Here is a 20,987-nt window from a genome sequence, read left to right on the forward strand (position 1 = left end):
GCTCCAGCCCGGAGGACCAGGCAGGGGCAGAAGGGAAGTGGAATTCCCGAGATTTGTTTTTAAAACTCAAGGAAATAATGAATGTCCACAGGGTAAATTTAGATTTAAAATTCATTTTAAGAATTCTACTCAAATCTAGTGCCACAGAGCTCAAGACAGTTTTCTCTCCAGACATAGAATATGTGCCATTTTTTCTCCCACAAAAGGATGAGAAATATTAGAGAAAAGGTTAATATTAGCAACAGTTCAGGAAAGACAGGTACCAAGGAGGCTCTGTTAGATTGTTACCTTGTCAAGGAAATAACTTTCCAATATGGGTCTGCAGTGTCCAGGTCACAAACCAGTTCTTGCTACTCATCTCTTTTGCCAGTTGCTGGAGGACAGTTACATTCATTTATGATGCATGTGTTGGTCTGGATTGACAGTCCTCATGATCTAACCTCTTATATAAAAGCAACAAACTATCAACCCATGTTACAATTCTGTAATCCTGGTTCTGTCCCTAACTAGCAGTCTGATCTGGGGCAAGTAAAAGTCTTCAGGTACCATGGAACTCATTAATACCAGCATAACTCACTTGAGCTTACAACCAACTCCACACATACTCAGGAGAATATCAGTGCTACATTTATTCTCTTATTGTCCCAAGCCCCACCTGCCTTGCATAGCCCTTTTTGAATGTCTTCTATGTTTAGTGAAAAGTACCTTCCTGAGATATGTACTTCATGGGAAAACTATATTTTGTGGTTCTCAGCAATGACTACCATTAGAATCACTTATGGAACCTTTAAAAAGGAAATGGCCACACTTTGCCTGAGCCCCAAGTTGTTTCATCAGACTCTCAGATGGGGCTGGACCCCAGGGGTTAAATATTTTAAACTGTCTACTAAATTTGAATGCCCTCAAGCCGAGAACTCTGCTCTTGGCTTAAATCAAATTAATATTTAGAATGGAAGCTATATGACATGAATCCTATGATTTTAAACCATTAAGCTAAATTATTGCCAAAATTAGAAAAGGTAGGCACCACAAAGATTTGTTAACATTTTACAGGAAATAATTTAGGCTCATAGTACCATGTTTATGCCATGTCAACATTTATATGCCAAGCATGGATCTCTCTTCACAGGTAGATGGGGAAAGTAAGACTAGTTGAGTTTAGAATCTATTTGTGCCACAGAATTATATAGTATTTAATCCTTGTCTCTGGATTCTGTCAAGAGCATCTTCTGGAAATTTCTTAGAAACAGTAGCATCACATACTCCTAATAGTGGGTTCCAAAAACCCTTGGAGTTTCCTGGGTGACAGGAGCCTCTTGTGTTCCCATAAAGTCAGACCCTGGGTAGCTTCAGGTGGGGTTCCTTGGCAGAAAGATCAATTTAAAATTTTCAAATTCTGTTCCTTCACAATTTATGGGAAGAAAGAAGACCTGGAGGCTGAGTTAATAATCAATTGTGTCCACATGGCTGAACCGCTCAATGACAATTTCTCACAGCTTCAAGGTGAGTATGCACACCTACATGTTAGGAGGTGGAGTATCTGCACTCAGGAGCCTATGTCCTGATACATTTCTGTGCTTTTATTGTAACTGTGACAGTAAAGAGCTTTCCTGAGTTCTGTGAGCCATTCTATCAAGCCATGGACCTTAGCAGGTGACAGAAACTCCCACACAGCCAACTGGTCAGAAGCGGAAGCAGTCTTGTGGAACTAAGTATTTAACCTTTGAATTCTGAGGCTAACTCTAGAAGATCTTAGTATAAAAATTAAAATATGGGACACCTGTTTAGTGTCAAAAGAAGGGCTGGAGGATTAAAGTTGGTGTTAGAAAAAAAAAAACCTCTCAAGTTTGTTGTCAAAAGTGTTCTATGAATTGAAAGAAATCATAGTGCTTCTGAAAAAGAAAAACAAACCCTATGACGTTACCCATTTTGCAAAAAGTTATTAGGAGTATGTCACTGCTTCTTTGCGAAAAGGAAAAAATATATCCTTTTTTATGAGGAAATTTTTCCAGACTTTGTAGATTTTCATTCATTTTATATTTGATCTTCTGGTTAGTTTTTCTGGTAAGTTTCTCCAAATTATATTTCCAGCTGCTAAAATGCTAGCCAACCAGTTTCTGTAAACAGGCTTCAGCTAAAGTCTTGCTGGCCCCCACTTCCCCACCTGTGTTCATCTGCACATTTTGTCTTTCCTTATGCACTTCTCCAAACCAAAACGAGCTGCATGGTAGTAAGTCACATGTCCCATTCATGTGTGCTTGATGCATGCATGCATTTACACATGTACACACACAAGAATAATTCTTGAGGTTTTGACTTTTACTGTCTATTGTATTGTAAAGTGCAGGCCCCCTGTGACTCTGCCTCAAAGTTCCCTTTTCCCAGGTGTGTCAAGTTGGCAACTAATCTTAGCCATGACACAGTACAAACCTAATGAACTGAGTTCCAGCACAGATGCCATGGTGGAAGGAGAAAACCTTCCCAAGTTGTCCACTGACCCCACATGTGCATCACAGCACCTACTGCCTGCACGTATAAACTCCCATCACACTACAGAAAATAAGTGAATAAAATTAAACCCAACAAGGCTGAAAGAAACAAGAGCAAGTTCCTACCCCTTAAGAGGACTACACAATACACCTACTGACTCATTCAGCACATTCTGCACAACTTTACTTTTTATGTGAAAAAAGTTTTCTCACAGCTATAAGCTTAAAAAGGAAAGTTTTAAAAGTCATTAAAAAATGATAAAATGGGCTGGAGGGGTGGCTCAGTGGTTAAGAGCACTGGCTGCTCTTCCCGAAGAACTGGCTCTGATTCCCAGCAACTTCTTATGTCCACAATTGAAACTCTAACTTCAGGGGACCGCATGCTCTCTCCTGGCCTCCTCGGAAACCAGGTATGCAAGTGATGCACAGGAATACATGCAAACAAAACACCCACACACATTTAAATTATATTTAAAAAGATTAAACAAAGCCCAGAATCGCAGATGCACTTCTATAATCTCACCAGAGGCAGGAGGGTTGTGCCATAAGTTTGAGGCCATTCTGGTCTCCATATCCAATTCCAAGCTAGCCAGAACTTGCCTCAAAGGTACCAAACAACAACAAAAACAAACCAATCAAACAAAAACAAAAAAAGAAAGAAAAAAACCTCAGAACACGATAAAAGGTACAAGTGACATATACACTAAATACATATACACATATTTACTTTACATGACTTAAAAGAAATAAAATCACTCACTGATGTATGAGGAAATGCTACTGTCTTTCAATTAGGTTTCTTGTGAAAGGCATGAAGGCCATACTGCTGCCATGCTCCTCCTCCACAGTGCTGTCCAACGGATGGAGTGAGAGGAGTTACTTCCCTTTTGCTGCATTTCTTCTTTTAAAATTTCACAAGTGGAGCTACCATGGCAACTGGTGAGCCCTTCCAGAAGCCCTGAATGCCACACCAGAGAAGTGGAAGCAGGAGTCTGCTTTCTGCCTGGGAGGGAGGGGGGCAGGGCTTGGCATGGCTCCTTCAGACCAGGGACAGTTCTAGTGGAATAGCCCCACCCAACTTCTTCAGTGTGTCCCCTGACCTGGAAGGAAGGAGAGAGAGTTGCCAAAAGTAACAGAATTTTGGCAGCTTCGAGGACTCGCAGCTATGTTTCCCTTCATCGGGCATTTTCAGGAGAATATGTGATTCGAGCCACAGCACAACAGAAAGAAAATAGATGAAGGAATGAACCCACGCCAACCATTCTCTTAAAGTTGTCTCTATTTCCTTTTTCAGTTGTGTGTGTGTGTGTGTGTGTTCACATGTGTGTGCAGGTGCCTGTGGAGGCCAGTGCAGGTGTTGGATCCCGTAGAGCTGGGTTACAGATAGATTTAAAATGCTTGACATAGATCCCAGAAACTGAACTTGGGTCCTCTGGAGGAACAGTCGGCTCTTCAGCTCTCCCCCTCTGAGACAAGGCCTCATATAACACAGGCTGGCCTTGAACTCCTGACCCTAAGGCCTCTGACTCAAACGTGCTGGAGTTAAAACTTAATATAATCCTCTCTTGGCCAGATTTCAAACTTTTGGCATTTGGATTTTGGGGGGTGGGTGGGTGGGGTGCTTACTGAGACATACTCTCAGTACATAGCTTGGGGAAACCCATGGCAATCCTCCAATCCAGCAGCAGACCCAGCTTTGCATTTCCATTTAAAACAATATTTTTAGGAGATCCTTCCTATCATATGATTACAATTTTGCTTTTGTCTTTGGAGACAAGGTTTCTTTGTCCTGAAGCTAGCTCCATAGGCCAGTTGGCCTTGAGTTCACAGAGATTCGACTGCCTCTCTTTCCTAAATGCTAGGATTAAGGGGGTGTGCCGCCATACCTGGGTAACTGATTGCACTTTTACTTTACAGTGGAATTTCATTACTGTTTAAAAGACTTAGTTTCTCATGAATTCACTCTCTAGACTATGCAAGGAAACCACAAGGACTTAACACTACCACTAACAGTACTAAACAAAGTAAAGCAAAGAAAGCCATACCTGTGTCTTTATAACATTATTTCACATGCATAAACAAGGAACATGCAACTCCCTTAGAATTCTTTATCGAGACAAGACCAAGGTTGTCGAAATTTGTGTGACCCACAGGCCAATATATCCTCTTTCCATCAGAAACATTTTTAAACTTTGTTTGCACCAAAAACAGAAGCAAAAGGAGAAACTGGTTTTGCCCTTTGCATTCCTTCTCTTGGCAGCTCAACAAGATTTTTAGTTGGCTTCTGTTTTTTATTAACCAAACAAAATTTTATTTTCTTAAGCAAGGGAAAGCTTCCTAAAAAAGACAAATGCCATGAAGGAATACTCATTTTAATCCTGTACGTGAAAAAACAAGGTGAGGCTTATTTTTAACTTTAAATAAAACCAAACTCTGGCCTGGCACATGGATTCTACAGCCATCCACACAGTAAAAACAACATGGAAAGATACATTAGAAAAGGCACCTACATACCTGATCAGTGGACACAACTCCATATAATCAATCCACTCGGATTTAGTAAGAAAATATCTGGCTTTCCTCTGCTCATGTGTTTAGAATCTCTTGGCTGGAGTTCTGCTGATGCACGGCCAGCTGATGCATTCTTAGCCCTCACTGTGTAAGGACAACCCGTGTATCACTTGCTATAGCTCCCTGGGGGTTGGGCTGTTGCTGTGTTATTCAAGGGAAGGAGTAGATGAGAATGGAGAGACATCTACTTATAATAGTGAAATAAACAGTCGAGCAGCACAGAAACTTCAAATACAATTGAGAGCAGGATGGTTTATAAAAGCAGCTGTGCCTGATCCAACAACAGTCCTCGGGACAGGCTGCAGGAACACAGCTGTTCCTCTCCTGAGTTGCTGAGCCAGACAAAAGCTGCTACAGATTCCAGATCTGGAAACTAAAATTAATGCTTCAAGTTGAATGGATCTCAAGTGCTACTCTGTCACTGTAACTTTTGTTTTTAACACAGAACACTGATTTGGGAGAATAAATTGTTCAGAATTAATAAATAGTATGAAACAATTTCCTGAAGAAAATAACTTTTATTTCAAAAGGTGAGCTGGTTAAAATATTTACTGCTCATTGTAATATGTATGTTACATAATTGGGAAAGGATTTTAATTTTTGTTCACACAGCCTTGGAAAACTAAAAATAAATAAAATATCCAAATATGAATTAAAGTATTTATGATATCACAGAAGGATGATAGATTAATAGACCCTTTTCTCATATATATATAATGGTCTTCACACCTTGCATGCATGAAAAACTACACGCACACAACACACACACTCACAAACTGGTATGCAGTGAGACAAACAAGCTTTTTTTTTTAAATAAGCTCATTCTGAAGTCTATGCTGAACTCATCCACAGCCTCCCTGCAGTGTGCACCTCCATACCAAGCTCATTTCTAATGAACTCCCAAGTAGTTCTGGTCAAGGCCTGTACTTTGCTGCAGACAGCACTACAAGCTCTGAGCGCATGCTTAACTGTGCATGCAACTGCATGGCCAAGGCACTTGACAGCCCATCAGACAGGCATATAGCACGAGGGTCCAGAAATTGGCCTCTTCTTTCAGCAGAACTATTCATTCACAAGGGACCCTTACTAACTGTGCCTGCTTGACAGGGTCTCATGGCCATCACTTTAACATGAATTATAATTGTTTATACCTATGTTTAATGTGGGTGGAGATGCAGTTTAATGGTATAGCACATGTTTAGTATGTCAACTGTTAGCAACACGCACGTACACATGTGTGCACACACACACACACTACAGGTTGTTTGCATTTAAGGAATAACTTTTGTTTTCTGCAGATGGAAAAATTTTAATATATATTTAAATTTACATTCTTTTTAATTAAAAGCTAACTATATCACTTCCTTATCATTCTTTTGACTCCAACCCATACCATGTGGTCCCTTTTCTCTTAATATTATATATACAATACACAACTCATAGATGAATAAGTGTCACCTGCTGTGTCCTTTTAGCATTGCTTGAAGAGAAGCTGAAGAGAAGTCTGAATTGCCCTTATTTTCTGTGTAAATTCTACCATGTCTATTTAAATCTCACTGGACAGGGGAAAAAATAGGCCTGCTTATACCACCTCTGAGACTTGTCAAATTTCACCACTGTTAAATTCCAATGTTCCTGTCTCCTAACAAGACTCCATGGCAATATTTGAGTTACAGACTTAGGTTTGCTTTGCTTTTCTCTGAAAAATTAACATGTACTTTGTACCAGGTGCTTCTTAGGCTCTTTTTTTCTATGAGACATTCATTAAAGTCTTACTTACTATAAAGTAATAATTTATCAACATTTTACTGAAGAGAAAATGAGGTTTTTAAGTTTTAAAAGGTTGACTGTTCATAAAAATAAAATGACAAGCTTTAGAAGTTAGTTTAAACTAGGTAGTGGTGATGCATACCCTTAATCCCAGTACTCAAGAGGCAGGGGCAGGTAGATCTTTGAGTTTTAGGGCAGCCTGATCTACACAATGAGTTCCAGAACAGCCAGGCCTACACAGAAATATTGTCTCAAAAACAAGACAATACAAATAAGCAAACAAACAAGCCAATTTAACAAGTTAAGGTATACTTACATTCACTTTTCCTTTATAGACAAAAGCCAGAAAAGCAAAGTATTCTCAGGAAAGTGACAGCTAAACCAAGGTGAACTTACAGTAAGACTTCAGTGGCAGACTGCATGCTTGGCATGCCTGAGACTCTGGCTTCAACTCCCACATCAAACTAACTGACTAAACAAATGGAAATCCAATTGTCCACAAGTAGATAATGTACAAATATAAACAAATATAGAAGTGGATTCTAGGTTTTTCAGTACTACCCATGGGAGTTTCTTGTCCAGTCACCCATGCATTCACATTCATACTAAAAGCAGCAACACCAATTTCTAGCTACTCACTAAAATGAACTAACACTGACCTATATGAAAGGGATGTGAGCTGAGGCTTTATTTATAAATACCAGTACCAGGAGCAAGTTAGTGTTACCTAGTTCAGTCGGGGAACTTGTTCTGCTTTCCCTTTGTTTTAAAAGATGCAGCTTCAAGCTTCCTGACTTGGGTCTGCCTTTTCCCAGGAGGAGCTTCTGAAAGCCTTGTCCTACAGTCACTTGAGTGTGACAGAAGCCTCAGGGCACAAAGTAATCATTGGTGATCTCAAGTCACAGTGGAAATGCCAGTGTAGGATACACCAATCCCAGAGTCCTTGCAGGGCAGATCCCTAAAAGTATCAAGAGAAGTGATGGATGACCTGTTAGACAGTGATAGTGTACATGACCCATCTGAAAGGATTCTTTTTTCGTCTCACCACTCAACAAACTGACAATTTAATCCCTGGACGGTGTTGGGGAGGGGCAGGCAGGGCCAGGAGGGTCTTAGAGGACTTTGAACAGGTGGAACCCATCTGTCTCTCCCTATTTCTCAAGGGCCACAAATGACTCCACAGGTGGTTATTGAATTACCTACCAGTTCTCAGAATGATGCTTTGAACTCAGAGGGTTAATTTGTAATTTTTTGTAAAACTTTTTACAAGATATTAAAGTATTTCACCAGAATACCAAAAAAAGGGGGGGGAGAAAAAGAAAAAAGAAAACAAAATGTCCCTCTTTCCTTTTTACCATCCAGACTGAGGAAGATGCGGAAACTCTGGGGCCATGTGAGCCACAGCCGCAGCCGCAGCCGCAGCCGCAGCCGCAGCCGCAGCCGCAGCCGCAGCCGCAGCCGCAGCCGCATCGGTAAGCACCACAAGCACCGAGAAGGCTGTGGGAATGCTGGAGCCATGCAGCACCACAGGACCAGCTTTGACAAATATCATCCAGAGTATTCAGGGAAAGTTGGTTTGAGACATTACCACTTGAAGAGGAACCAGAATTTCTGCCCAACTGTCAACCTGGATAAATTATGGACGTTGGCCAACGAGCAGATACCAGTGAATGCAGCGAGCAGATACCAGTGAATGCAGCGAGCAGATACCAGTGAATGCAGCGAGCAGATACCAGTCAATGCAGCGAGCAGATACCAGTCAATGCAGCAAAAAAACAAAAAACAAAAACAAAAAAAACCAAGATAGGAGCTGCTCCCATCCTTGCTGTTGTTCGATCAGGCTACTACAAAGTTCTGGGCAAGGGAAAGCTCTCTAAGCAACCTGTCATCGTGTAGGCCAAATTCTTCAGCAGAAGGGCTGAAGAGAAGATTAAGGGTGTTGGAGGTGTTTTCGTTCTGGTGGTTTAAAGCCACTCCAGAGGTTAATTAAATGCTAACATTTTCCATGTGCTCCGAGTAGGTTCTTTACATCCTCCCTTGTCGGCATGCTGGGAATCTGCCTAACATTCTAGAAAGATGTGAGAGGTGTGGGCCCTTGAGAGAGTCCCATGGTCTGTGGTAATAAATGTAGCACAACTTCAAAAAAAGAAAAGAAAATCTAGGTTTAGCTCTTAACAGGTGAAACAAAGGATAAATTACAGCCAATACTACTAACTTGGGACAAAAAAGAAACAGCTTTCATTTCTCTAGGTTTTACTGGCTGCCTGATCCAAATGTCTTCTAAATATTCTCTCTCTTCCCCAAGAGTATAGTGTACTAGCTTGGTTAAAAATAGCCACTAAAGCCTTTTGTACTGGCCACAAAAGTTTATTTTCACATTTGTTTGTTTGTTTATTGTGTGTGTGTGTGTGTGTGTGTGCATGTGTGTGCACACATACGCATGTGAGTGCCTGTTTATGTGCACATGTATGCAACGTGTGCTTGGACATACATACTATGGAGGTCAGAGAACATCTTGCAAGGGCTGACTGTCTAGAGACAGATACTGGGTTTTCAGGGTTGACAGAGAGCCACCAATTCTACAAAATTCTTTAAGGCTTCAGTAAGAATGTGAAAGAAAACATATCCAAAAACGTAATCAGTTAGCACCCTCGTTTATTTGTTTCTCCATCCCTTCTGGCATATAACACCATCAATCATAGTTTCTCTTCATATGATCAGTACTATGGCATAGTGATAAAGAAATTCCCAAGAAAAGAAAATTAGTAAAACTACACTGAGTAAACATCTAGATAACAATTTCCAGTGGCTTACAGTCATCTGTAACTCCAGTATGGGGAGATTTGACACCTTACTCTAACCTGTGCAGAAGCCAGGCATGCACACAGCGCACGGACATTCACGCAGGGAAAATACTCATACACATGAAATGAAATAAAGACATCTAAAAAAGAAACCAACAGGATAAGCAAAGGCTAAAACATGAGTAAATATGCTCCTGCAGTTTTAAAAATCTTGCTTATGTAGTTCAGAATATAGCAATCTACAGAGTTTTTCCACACATGGTATTGACATCTACTCTGATTCCCTGCTACACTTTCTAACCAAGCCATAGATAACATAAATTCTGATCTTCCAACTACACAAAAGTTTCTTCTAAAATTCTAACAATTTTCCATATGTCCCTTTAGATAATAAGGAGTTGCTATTTATTTTTCTTTTTAAAGTTTGGTCTAAAGTCTACTACAATGATTTTAATGATTTATACTTTTTGCCAAGTTAAAAGAATCTTACTGCAATATGGGTGTATATATACAGAAGTCAGCTTTTTTCGGGGGGGGGGAGATATATTTAACACCTATCTAACAGAGACCTTTCCATGCAATTATTTAAAAATCTTTTTCTCTAGTACATTTTTTTCAGCACTTTCTCATTCGAATGTCACTTTGACCTCAAAGGAAAGACTGTATAATTTACTAAAGAAATTTCCCAGCACTACGCAGGAAAGTTGTCAGAACGAGAACATTTAGACTTCTTGCATGCCACTTGTAAACCCTATGCCCACTGTGTGACCTGTGGTGTTTATGGTCACACAGTACCAAGGACTGGCAGACCCCACAACCTGACACAATGTAAGTCGGTCAACATAACTAGCAGATTGTAAAATGTCAGTCTCAAAGGACACAGTGAACTTGCATGCTCACCCTCTACACTTCTCCCAGAATTCCTCACAAGCATCAGATATACTAGATATATTTGAAACATGGAATTAAGGTGCCAGAGAACCTCCTGGGATTAGAAATGCTAACTGTGGTCGCTTGGGCCTATATGCAGCACTCAGTAAGCAGAGACAAGAAGATCTGAGCCAGAGAACAGGTTTACATGGTGAGTTCTAACCCCAGTGGATTTGGGCATGGGGGAAGGTACTAAGTCTTTTTTAACTCTTCATTTCATTTTGGCACCTGCTTCCTGTCCCCAGTAGTCTGCCTGTGCACACAGCACTCAACTACTACTGCTCTGAAGATGACATCTAGAAGGCATATATTAATCATATTTGGGTTCCTAAATAGTTCAAGGATCTTATACATCTTAATCTTTTTTTTCCATGTCTTTCTGACTGAATTATTTTTATTTTTTTCTCTTTTTTTTATATATGTAATTTATTTATTTTTTTCAAATTGTACTTTATACTTATTCACACAGGGGTTATAAACACAAAAAGGCAGGACGTGGGGAAGGGGATGACACTAGAGCGTGGGTGTTCAGGGGGAATACAGATCTTTCAGAACAGGGTATCGGCTTGGTGAGGGTTCAGGGGACAGATCGCTACGGCTCTGTCTATGATTCGCTTGTCCTTATCTAAGTTGGTATTATCTGCCAAGGCTACCTATTTACAAGGTCTATGACTACTCAGGCTGGTAAACTGTCACAAAAGCTGCCTGTTTATAATAGCTTATAGTCATCTGTTTCAGTGTTTATCCACAGAGACCCAAGACTTGGTGTTAGTATACATGTATGACAGGCCTATTGCTGATTCTAGGTCTATGGCTGATTTTAGGCCTTCAGTGTGTAAGCAGGGCTGCCCCTGACATCTCCTCCCTTCTCTAAGTATAGAAGGGCTGTGGCAATTCTAATCTTGCGAAGGCAGGGATAGAGGCCTGACCTCCAGTAATTGAAGGGGACTTTGTAGTGGCTCCGGTCCCCCTGTCATTGTCCAGTGAGGCATGAGGGCCGTACCCATCCCAATGTCTTTTTCCTGGAAAGGGGATACTTTTGACATCAACCCCTATGAAGTCAGGCTTGTCCCTCAGGGAACCCAGAGAGATATTTTTAACTTTTATTGGTATTCCCTTGCAGTGCTTAGCCTCGCAGCCTAAGCAAGAATTCAGGTCGCCTGTCAGAGGGGGTTCTGGGTGGCCCCTCTCTGCTTGATCTAGGGCATCTTAATCTTTAATATTTAATTTTTCCTAGAATTTAAATAAATCATAAATACAACTTATACTGATTAATTTTTACTGTTAACTTGACACAACTGGATTCTCCAGGAAAGAAAGAACCTCAATAGAGGAATTGCCTCCATCAGATTTTGTGTGGGCATGTCTATAAGTGATTGTGTTGAATAATAATCAATATGGGAGTCCCCAGCCCACTGTGGAGGGCATCATCGCAGGCAGGTAGGATTGGACTGCATATGTAAACAAGATAGACAAGCCAGAGAGGGTCACGCCAGCAAGTATCACTCTTCTGTGACCTCTGCTTCAGTTCCTGTCAAAACCAGGACTTGAATACATTACAGCACCAATGCTAAAATTAAGACCCAATATAGATAGTAGGCATATGTGCTACCTACCTACAAGAGCACTGAGAAGTTAGATGATTTCAAGCTGTGGGCTTCCAAAATTTTAATCATATTCCCTACACGAGTCTAGATTTCAGGGGGACAATCTAACATTATAATTTGATTCTGGGACATAAATCACTACAACAAAAAATTAATCATATTTCATTAGTTTATAAATCCCATCTAATTCCTATCCAGAAGTAACAGAATAGGGCTGGCCATGTAGAGCAGTTGTAGAACTAGTTATGCTCAGGCTCCAGACTTGATCCCAGCACCAAAAATAATAAATAAATATAAATGTAGTAGGATTATCTGGTAATGAAATATCTGAATTAAATTATCATTAATAACAGCACAAATTAAAATAATATTTTCCAAACCTGGAATTCAAATAAATGCTCATAAATTAAGTAACCCAATGCTAAGGAGACTGTCAATCTAATTTCTCCCTAGAAATATAAACTGAAGCAGCAACCGAATAAAACATACCAGAAAACTGCAAGTCACCTCCCTCTGCAACCTTAAGCAAGTTTTTCCAAAGAACCACCGTTAAAAAAGATCAGTAGAAGTTAGAACAAATCCCTCAGACTAATAACAACAATGTTTTTTAGACATAATTTATGTTATCCAGGCTGACCCTGGACTCTGGGTTCAGCAATCTTCCTGCATTGGCCTCCCAATTAAGTGGGACTATACCTATTCTTAGCTTAGCCAACTGAATTTAGGTTTATACCCTTTGAAGTTTGTCAAGCATCAGTATAAGATTTTATGTTCAGTATTAATGACCCTTAAATAATGAACTAGAATGGTGTTCACAGGATCACGGTACTAAGGGCAAAGTTGGCATGGTAATCATATTAATAACTACAGCTTCAAAGGGGAAATTAGTTACAGTCTGCAGCTTAGTACCATCTTTTTAGAGCACTTTTAGATTTTTTTTTGTTCATTTTCTTCTTCTCCTCCTTCTCCTTCTCCTTCTCCTTCATCTTCTTCTGCTGCTGCTGCTTACTAACACTATTATTTTTTAAATTGGCTTCTGAGAATAGTTTCAGTCCTGTTTTCAGCAAATTTAGTTATATTAGTGCTCTGATTGATGATTAGTGGTAAGTTATGTACTGAAGTCAGGTCTCGGGGGTGGGTAGGGTAGGGGTTCAGCTCAGTGGTAGAGCACATGCCTATCACGCTTGAGGTTATCAATTCAGTCCCCACTCAAAAAACTAAGTAAAAGTGACAAATGAGAGGGGCTGGAGAGATAACTGGGTTAGGTAGCTTGCTGTTCTTGCAGAGGACCTGATATGTGTTCTATATCAAGTACCTCAAAACTGCCTGTAACTCCAGATCAACAGATTACAATACCTTTCCTGGTCTCTGTGGACACACAAATGCACACACACACACACACACACACACACACACAAAACTAAAAATCAAATAGATCATTTTTTTAAAAAGTAAAAAATAAAAATCAAGTTAAGCACTGAAGTAAATATTATCCCTTTTGGCTGAAGACTATTATTGCAATGACCTTGATTAAGAGCCTTGTTTGGCCAGTACAGACAGCTAAGCAAGTAAAGGTGTCTGTACCCTGCCCTGAAAGCCTGAATCTTCAGTGGTCACATGATGGAAGACAAAACCTGACTCCTGAAAGTTATCCTCGGACCTCCACACATGTGACTCCTACAGATGGAGAAAAGAAAGAGCTCATTTGCTTACAAATTTAAAAGGAGTAAATATTTCTTTTAAAGAATAAATACATTCAAAATCAGCTTTTTAAATTCAAATCTGCCTTCTTTGGTATTCTTGTCTGTGGATTCTTGGCTTATTTTTTTTTTATTCAAAAGACACAAGTACTCACAAGTACCTTCAAAAATACAGTTTCTGTCTACCTGTATTGCTTTCAATATTGTCAGAAGGAAGTGGGCTTTAAGTAGTTCAGGATGAAACAAATAAGTTATGTAAAATGGCATCACCAGCAGAATGCTGAATGCTAGCGTAGTTACTCTTAAAAGAATAGTAGGGATGTGTGTTCCTTAGTTTTTTTGTCAAATTGAAACAAGCTCCAGTCATCTGGGAACAGGGAACCTCAATTGAGAAAATGACTCCATAAAACCGTCCTGTAGGCAAGCCTAGGGGGTATTTTTTTTTTTTGATTACTGACTGACATAGGACGGCTGAGCCCACTGTGGGTGGTGCTACCTCTATGCAAGTGGTCTTGTGTTGTTTAAGAAGGCAAACTGAGCAAGCTATAGTGAAGCCTACAAACAGCAGTCCTTTGTGGTCTCTGCTGCAGTTTGTGCTTCCGGGTTCCTGCTCTGCTTCAGTTCCTATCTTGGCATCTCTTGATGATGGATTGTGATGAGAATGGATAAGTCAAATAAACTCTTCCCCTACAGAGTTGTTTTTGTTTTGTTTTCTCACAGCAACAGAAGGCAAGCCAGAAAACAACAGGTAGAAAAAGCAAAACAAATATCCAAAGACTTGACTCAATCAAGAAGAGGACCATTCACTGTAATTTCCCAGATCCACCAATGAAGATTCCCTACTTATTCTTAAGCACTTTAAGGATTTCTGAATAGGACTTATCTTTTCCTTATTCTTTCTGTTAAGCGCTTTTTTTTTTGTCTTGCAATTTCTATCCACAAGGCTTTAGGTAAGCATCCAGGAATTCACAGATAATCAAGGCAAATGTTACGAATTCCTATTATATCATCAGAGAGAACTGAGCAAGAATGGGCTGATGCCTATCAGACATTTGGAAGAACTAGTTTTCTCTGGTAAGCTAAAAGCAGAGACACTGGAACAAGGTAGGAATCACTGACTCAGTCTCATTGTATCTTAGACTAGATTTGTATATAATTTGTATGAGTAAGGTGAAGACTATTATCTCTATTACTTTATGAATTTGTGAGATACTGAGTGTTTTCTTTTCTTTTGATATTTCTTGGTTATGTGGCTTATCTCCAAACATCTTCACTGAGTTACAAATCAAATCAAATCACGACTATAAATAGACCTGCCCTGCCCTACAGGAACAGCTTCAAGTGTGGCAGTGATGGATAAAACTTTAGAGCACTGTGAGAACTCAGAGAAGAGAATACAAAAATTAAGAAAAAAGTGGAAGCTTAGGAGTATGCTTAAGGAGTTTAATTTAATGGCAGTATTCCCTCCAAACATTTCACAACAACAAAATCCAAGATCGTATAGCCACTTTTCGTCCTCGACATTAACACTACTTTAGTATCTTGTAACTGAATTATGTTTGACACGGTAGCTAACCCATTAGAGCTAGACTTTCCATGTATGTACATGGATATTAGCTTTATGCTGTGAATTCAGTCAAACCACTGTTTCCTGTTTTCACCTTCAGCAAGAGTTTAGTCACCTGCAGTCAACAATTTTAAATGGTAATGAATGTTGTGAGCCTAAAAATTAAAAACAACTTGGCAAAGACCGCCAGATGGCTTGCTGAGCTTGCTGAGAATAGCCATAATAAAAATATCAAGCCCCTCTAGGGACAAGGTGACCAGAAATGTAGAAACAACCAAAGACATAGCTTGACCAGTCTAAACATGCCCAAGTGAGTAATGGGCCACCTGGTGTTTATCCTAGAAGGTTTCATGGTCAAAAATAGTGGGCCATCCACCTGTCAAAATGATTGCTTATGCAAAGTGCTGATGTTTGAAACATCCAATTATACGTAACCATGCCAGATTTCCCACTTTTCCCTTCCCCCCTTACACTGTTTCCTACAAAAGTCCCAAACTTTCTTGGGTCTTTGTCGATTCTCTCCCCTGCGTGGGATGAGTTTCGATCCGAGGGTCCTCGTTAGTAAACTGCCTTTTGCCATTTGCATCAAGTCAGTCTCTCGTGTCTCCTTGGGTGCACACTGATCAGGACTTGAGTTGGGGGTCCTCTTTGGGTGTCCTTACAAATGTGAGACATGGAGGTGTAAGGATCTGAGAATCACTGAAGGAAGACCCCAGACTCAAATAGCATGTAAAGACAAAGAGTGTTTATTTTGCAAAAACAACCAACATGTGAGGGTCGACCACTCATGAAAATGGTGACAACAGTGGGGCTTGAAGGCCCCTTTTTATGCTGGAAGAATTTTCTAGAAAGATTAGGTAATCTCTAATGTGATTTTAGGGGCCAAAATGGTGACATTATCATAACTTTGATTGGCTACTATGTTAGTTCTATATTTAGAGAGTGGGTATGGTAATCTAAAATTTCATTGGTGAGTGCTGGGGAGGTCACATGGGTGGGCTTCTGATTGGCTTGTGCCAAGTGGTCAGTGGTCTGAATTCCTATGTCGACCAGTTAACCACAGGATAAGATAAGGATGTCCAGCACAGACGGCCAGTCCTGAGATAAGATATTTTCCCATTCTTGTGGTCATCTCCAGGCTGTTCTTTGGGAGGGGGGCAGTTTATGATATTGTTCTTAGAATCTATGGTCTGCTCCTGGAGACTTATGGCCTAGTTCCTGGGACTGGTGGCTTTCTTTTTGAAATTAGGCCTGGTCCTAAACTGGAGACAAATGGGGTTTATGTTGTTCTTTTAGAGGTATAATGTAGAAAGATAATTAAAAACTTACCCTTAAATTTCTTTCTTTCCTTTCCTGGCACCACTAGTTCTGCCAATGCTGAGACAGGCCAACATACCTAGAGCACCGGTCTTACTTGGGACTCACAGACTGGGCAGAATGGCAGGAAGGAGAATCACCAAAGCACACTTTGTTAAAAAGTGGCATGATGGCACCTAACCCTACATGCTAGTTTAAAAGTGAAAGAGGAAAGAGACTTAGAGGAGGAAGTGATAGGCTCTAGGGTATGAGGGACATAAGGGGATGATGGTGACAATCTTTTGAATGCACTGTAAGAAATTATCAAAGAACAAGTTTAATTATTTAAAGAGTAAAGGGCACACCTTTCACATACCAATTTCTAGTTGATATATGACCAGTTAGACATGTGATGAGAAACAGAAAGAAGCTTTGAGGTCAAACACGGTACTCGACTCCCATCCTCTGTGTAAGCAGTATGAGCTAATGGCGCTCATCTACTCGAATCCAAGCTGTTCTCAAGCCTTTTTTTTTTTTTTTATCTTCCAACACTACTCATATGTCCAAGAAATTGCTAAGTCCTAATCATTTTAAGTCCTAATCATTTTACTTAAAGTTCTGTCCTTTCTTCTATGTCCTTTCGTCACTTCCTGAATTCTGATGACCTGTGACACTGCTCCCTGGGAAAATGTATAACATTTCCTTGATATCCCTTGCAACCCCACAGAACTGCCAGGATCATAGCTCTAGAATACACATAGGACTGCAATGTTCACCAATCTCAGTGAGTTCATTCCCACCCCCCAAGACATGGTTTATAGCAATAAAAACTGTTACTCGTTATCCTCCAGTTCCTAACTACTTCACTCCTATACCCAATCTCATCATTCGTATATTGCAAACCTGTATTATTCTTTTATAAATTTGACCTTTTATGTATGTTCCTCTGATATTAGAAGTCTTTAACCACCTAGCAAATCTCATATTACTCTGAAGAGCCAGTGTACAGCTGTCAAAAGGGACATCTTTCTGATTATGAACAAGGCATGATCCCGTCTTTCTCTTGTGCAGCCAGAGCACCTTCCCATACCATTGCACTACTACTTAAGAAATTTGTGTTGATGCATTTCAGTTACTAAAGTGAGATTATTGAGGGTGAGACTGTTTTTCTCTCTCTATCATAGCAATAGCCACGGAAACTAACCCATCAAACTTCCATGTGGAGCGATGCCATTGTTTTTAAGACTTTTTTTTTTTTTTTTTGGGTTTTCGAGACAGGGTTTCTCTGTGTAGCCCTGGCTGTCCTGGAACTCACTCTGTAGACCAGGCTGGCCTCGAACACAGAAATCCGCCTGCCTCTGCCTCCCAAGTGCTGGGATTAAAGGTGTGTGCCACCACTGCCCGGCCCGAGAGATGCCATTTAATCTACTCAATACTAGAAGTTTTATGCAAATATCATGTCCTTCAATTATGTTAAAGGAGAAAAGTCAGCTTTATTAAATAAAAATTTTGGTCTATGACTGGAGCTGACTCTGTGCCACAGCTCTCCATACTCAAATACCGCTGGGAGAGAGCTGGTCTCCCGGGAGTGCTGGCACATCTGTGAGCACAGGCAAGACCACCACTTCTGCTCAAATTCCTGGCCCAAGAGGGACCAGCCAAGAGTCATCACACACAGGAACTAATAAACAGCAGGGAAAGGATCTTTCAGGTTTCCGTCTGTGCCCCAGAGCTGACCCTATGCTACAGCTCTTCATCCCAAATTCTTCCCAGAGAAAACTGGTCTCCCAGGAGTACTGACAAACAGGCTTGCAGGAGGGATAAGCCACAGTCAAAGACAGCAAGACCAGCTAACACCAGAGATATCCAGATAGCAAGAGGCATGGGCAAGAACATAAGGAACAGAAACCAAGGCTTCTTGGTATCATCAGACCCAGTTCTCTCACCACAGCAAGCCTTGGAAACCCCAACACACCAGAAAAGCAATACTCAATTTTAAACTCATACCTCATGATGATGATAGAGGACTTTAAGGTGGACATAAATAATTCCCTTTAAGAAATACAGGAGAACACAGGTAAACAGGTAGAAGCTTTTAAAGAGGAAACACAAAAATTCCTTAAAGAATTACAGGAAAACACAAACTAAACAGGTGAAGAAATTGAACAAAACCATCTAGGATCTAAAAATGGAAATAGAATCATTAAAGAAATCGCAAAGGGAGACAATCCTGGAGATAGAAAACCTAGAAAAGAGATCAGGTGTCATAGACGCAAGCATCACCAACAGAATACAAGAGATAGAAGAGAGAATCTCAGGTGCAGAAGATACCATGGAAAACATTGACACAACAGTCAAAGAAAATGCAAAATCCAAAAAGCTCCTAACCCAAAACATCTAGGAAATCCAGGACACAATGAGAAGACCAAACCTAAGGATAATAGGTATAGAAGAGAGTGAAGATTCCTAACTTAAATATCTTCAACAAAATTATAGAAAAAAAAAAAACTTGCCTAACCTAAAGAAAGAGATGCCCATAAACATACAAGAAACCTACAGAACGCCAAATACACTGGACCAGAAAAGAAATTCCTCCCATCACATAATAGTCAAAACACCAAATCCAAAAAACAAAGAAAGGATATTAAAAGCAATAAGGTAAAAAGGTCAAGTAACATATAAAGGCAGACCTTTAAGAATTACACGAGACTTCTCACCAGAGACTATGAAAGCTAGAAGATCCTGGACAGATGTCATACAGACCACAAGAGAACACAAATGCCAACCCAGACTACTATACCCAGCAAAACTCTCAATTACCATAGGTGGAGAAACCAAGATATTCCATCCAAAACCAAATTTACACAATATCTTTCCACAAATCCAGCCCTACAAAGGATAATAGATAAAAAAAAAAAAATCCAAACACAAGGAGGGAAACTATACTCTAGAAAAAGCAAGAAAGTAACCTTTCTACAAACCTAAAAGAAGACAGCCATACAAACATAATTCCACCTTTAACAATAAAAATAACAGGAAGCAACAATCACTATTCCTTAATATCTCTTAACATCAATGGACTCAATTATCCAATAAAAAGACATAGACTAACAGACTAGATATGTAAACAGGACTCAGCATATTGCTGCATATAGAAAACGAACCTCAGTGTCAAAGACAGACACTACTCAGAGTAAAGGGATAGAAAACAATTTTCCAAGCAAATGGTCCCAAGAAACAACCTGGAGTAGCCATTCTAATATCAAATAAAATCGACTTTTAACTAAAAGTTATTTAAAAAGAGAAGGAAGGGCACTTCATACTCATCAAAGGAAAAAATATACCAAGATGAACTCTCAATTCTGAACATCTATGCTCCAAATGCAAGGGTACCCACATACATAAAAGAAACTTTACTAAAGCTCAAAGCACACATTGCTTTATTTACACACTATTATTTCACACAATAATAGTGGGGGATTTCAACACCCCATTCTCAGCAATGGACAGATCATGGAAACAGAAACTAAATAGAGACACAATGAAATTAACAGAAGTTATGAACCAGGTGGATTTAACAAGATATCTACAGAACATTTCATCTTAAAACAAAAGAATATATTTTCTCAGCACTTCATGGTACCTTCTCCAAAATAGACCATATAATCAGTCACAAAACAGGCCTCAACAGATACAAGAATCTTGAAATAACCCCATGCATCCTATTAGATCACCACTAACTAAAGCTGGTCTTCAATAACAACAAAAACAATCAAAAGCCTGCATACCTGGGGAAGCCGAATACCGGATCTTAACCTCAGGTCTACCGCAGTGAACCAGATGCTTTACCTTGTGCTTCACAGCTCCTGCTTCCCACACCAAGACAGTAACACACCAGGCATTGCTGCCCCAGACTAAGTTAAAATATGAAATGTTTGAACAGTTTCTACTGAATGTTAGTTACATTCTCCCATCATAAAACGTGCACAGGATTCTTGAACATCACAAATCATGAACAGCCTGCATTGTCTTATTTTTTTGTACATCAATAGATGTATATCTGTTTGGATAGCTGAATGTATATATTGAAAAACTTTATGATTTAAAATGTCCACATATCCTTTTATCCTGAAATATCTTGTAATTTCTTGAAGACATTTTGGAAATCATTGAGTTATCAAGTTTCTATATAATATGCACAATGACAATGTCGTAAGATGTGAACACCATGAATCTGCACACTGGTGATATGA

At 39.8% G+C, this 20,987-nt stretch overlaps 1 protein-coding gene across 3 annotated transcripts in view; it reads right to left on the reverse strand.

Moving 5' to 3' along the window:
* The window catches only part of Fgd4 (FYVE, RhoGEF and PH domain containing 4), a 155,936-nt gene that overhangs the window by 122,864 nt on the left and 12,085 nt on the right, over positions 1-20,987 (reverse strand). Inside the window, exon 1 of one of the 3 annotated variants that reach the window (XM_028779646.1) lies at positions 3,250-3,330. The exons of the other annotated variants lie outside the window; for them this stretch is intronic. The gene's annotated coding sequence lies outside the window, so the exon portion shown is untranslated. Of the gene's footprint in view, positions 1-3,249; positions 3,331-20,987 lie in introns of those variants that run through there. 3 annotated transcript variants of the gene reach the window in all.

This window comes from Grammomys surdaster, unplaced genomic scaffold, assembly GCF_004785775.1.
Source record: "Grammomys surdaster isolate TR1022 unplaced genomic scaffold, NIH_TR_1.0 358, whole genome shotgun sequence".
Lineage (NCBI taxonomy): Eukaryota > Metazoa > Chordata > Mammalia > Rodentia > Muridae > Grammomys > Grammomys surdaster.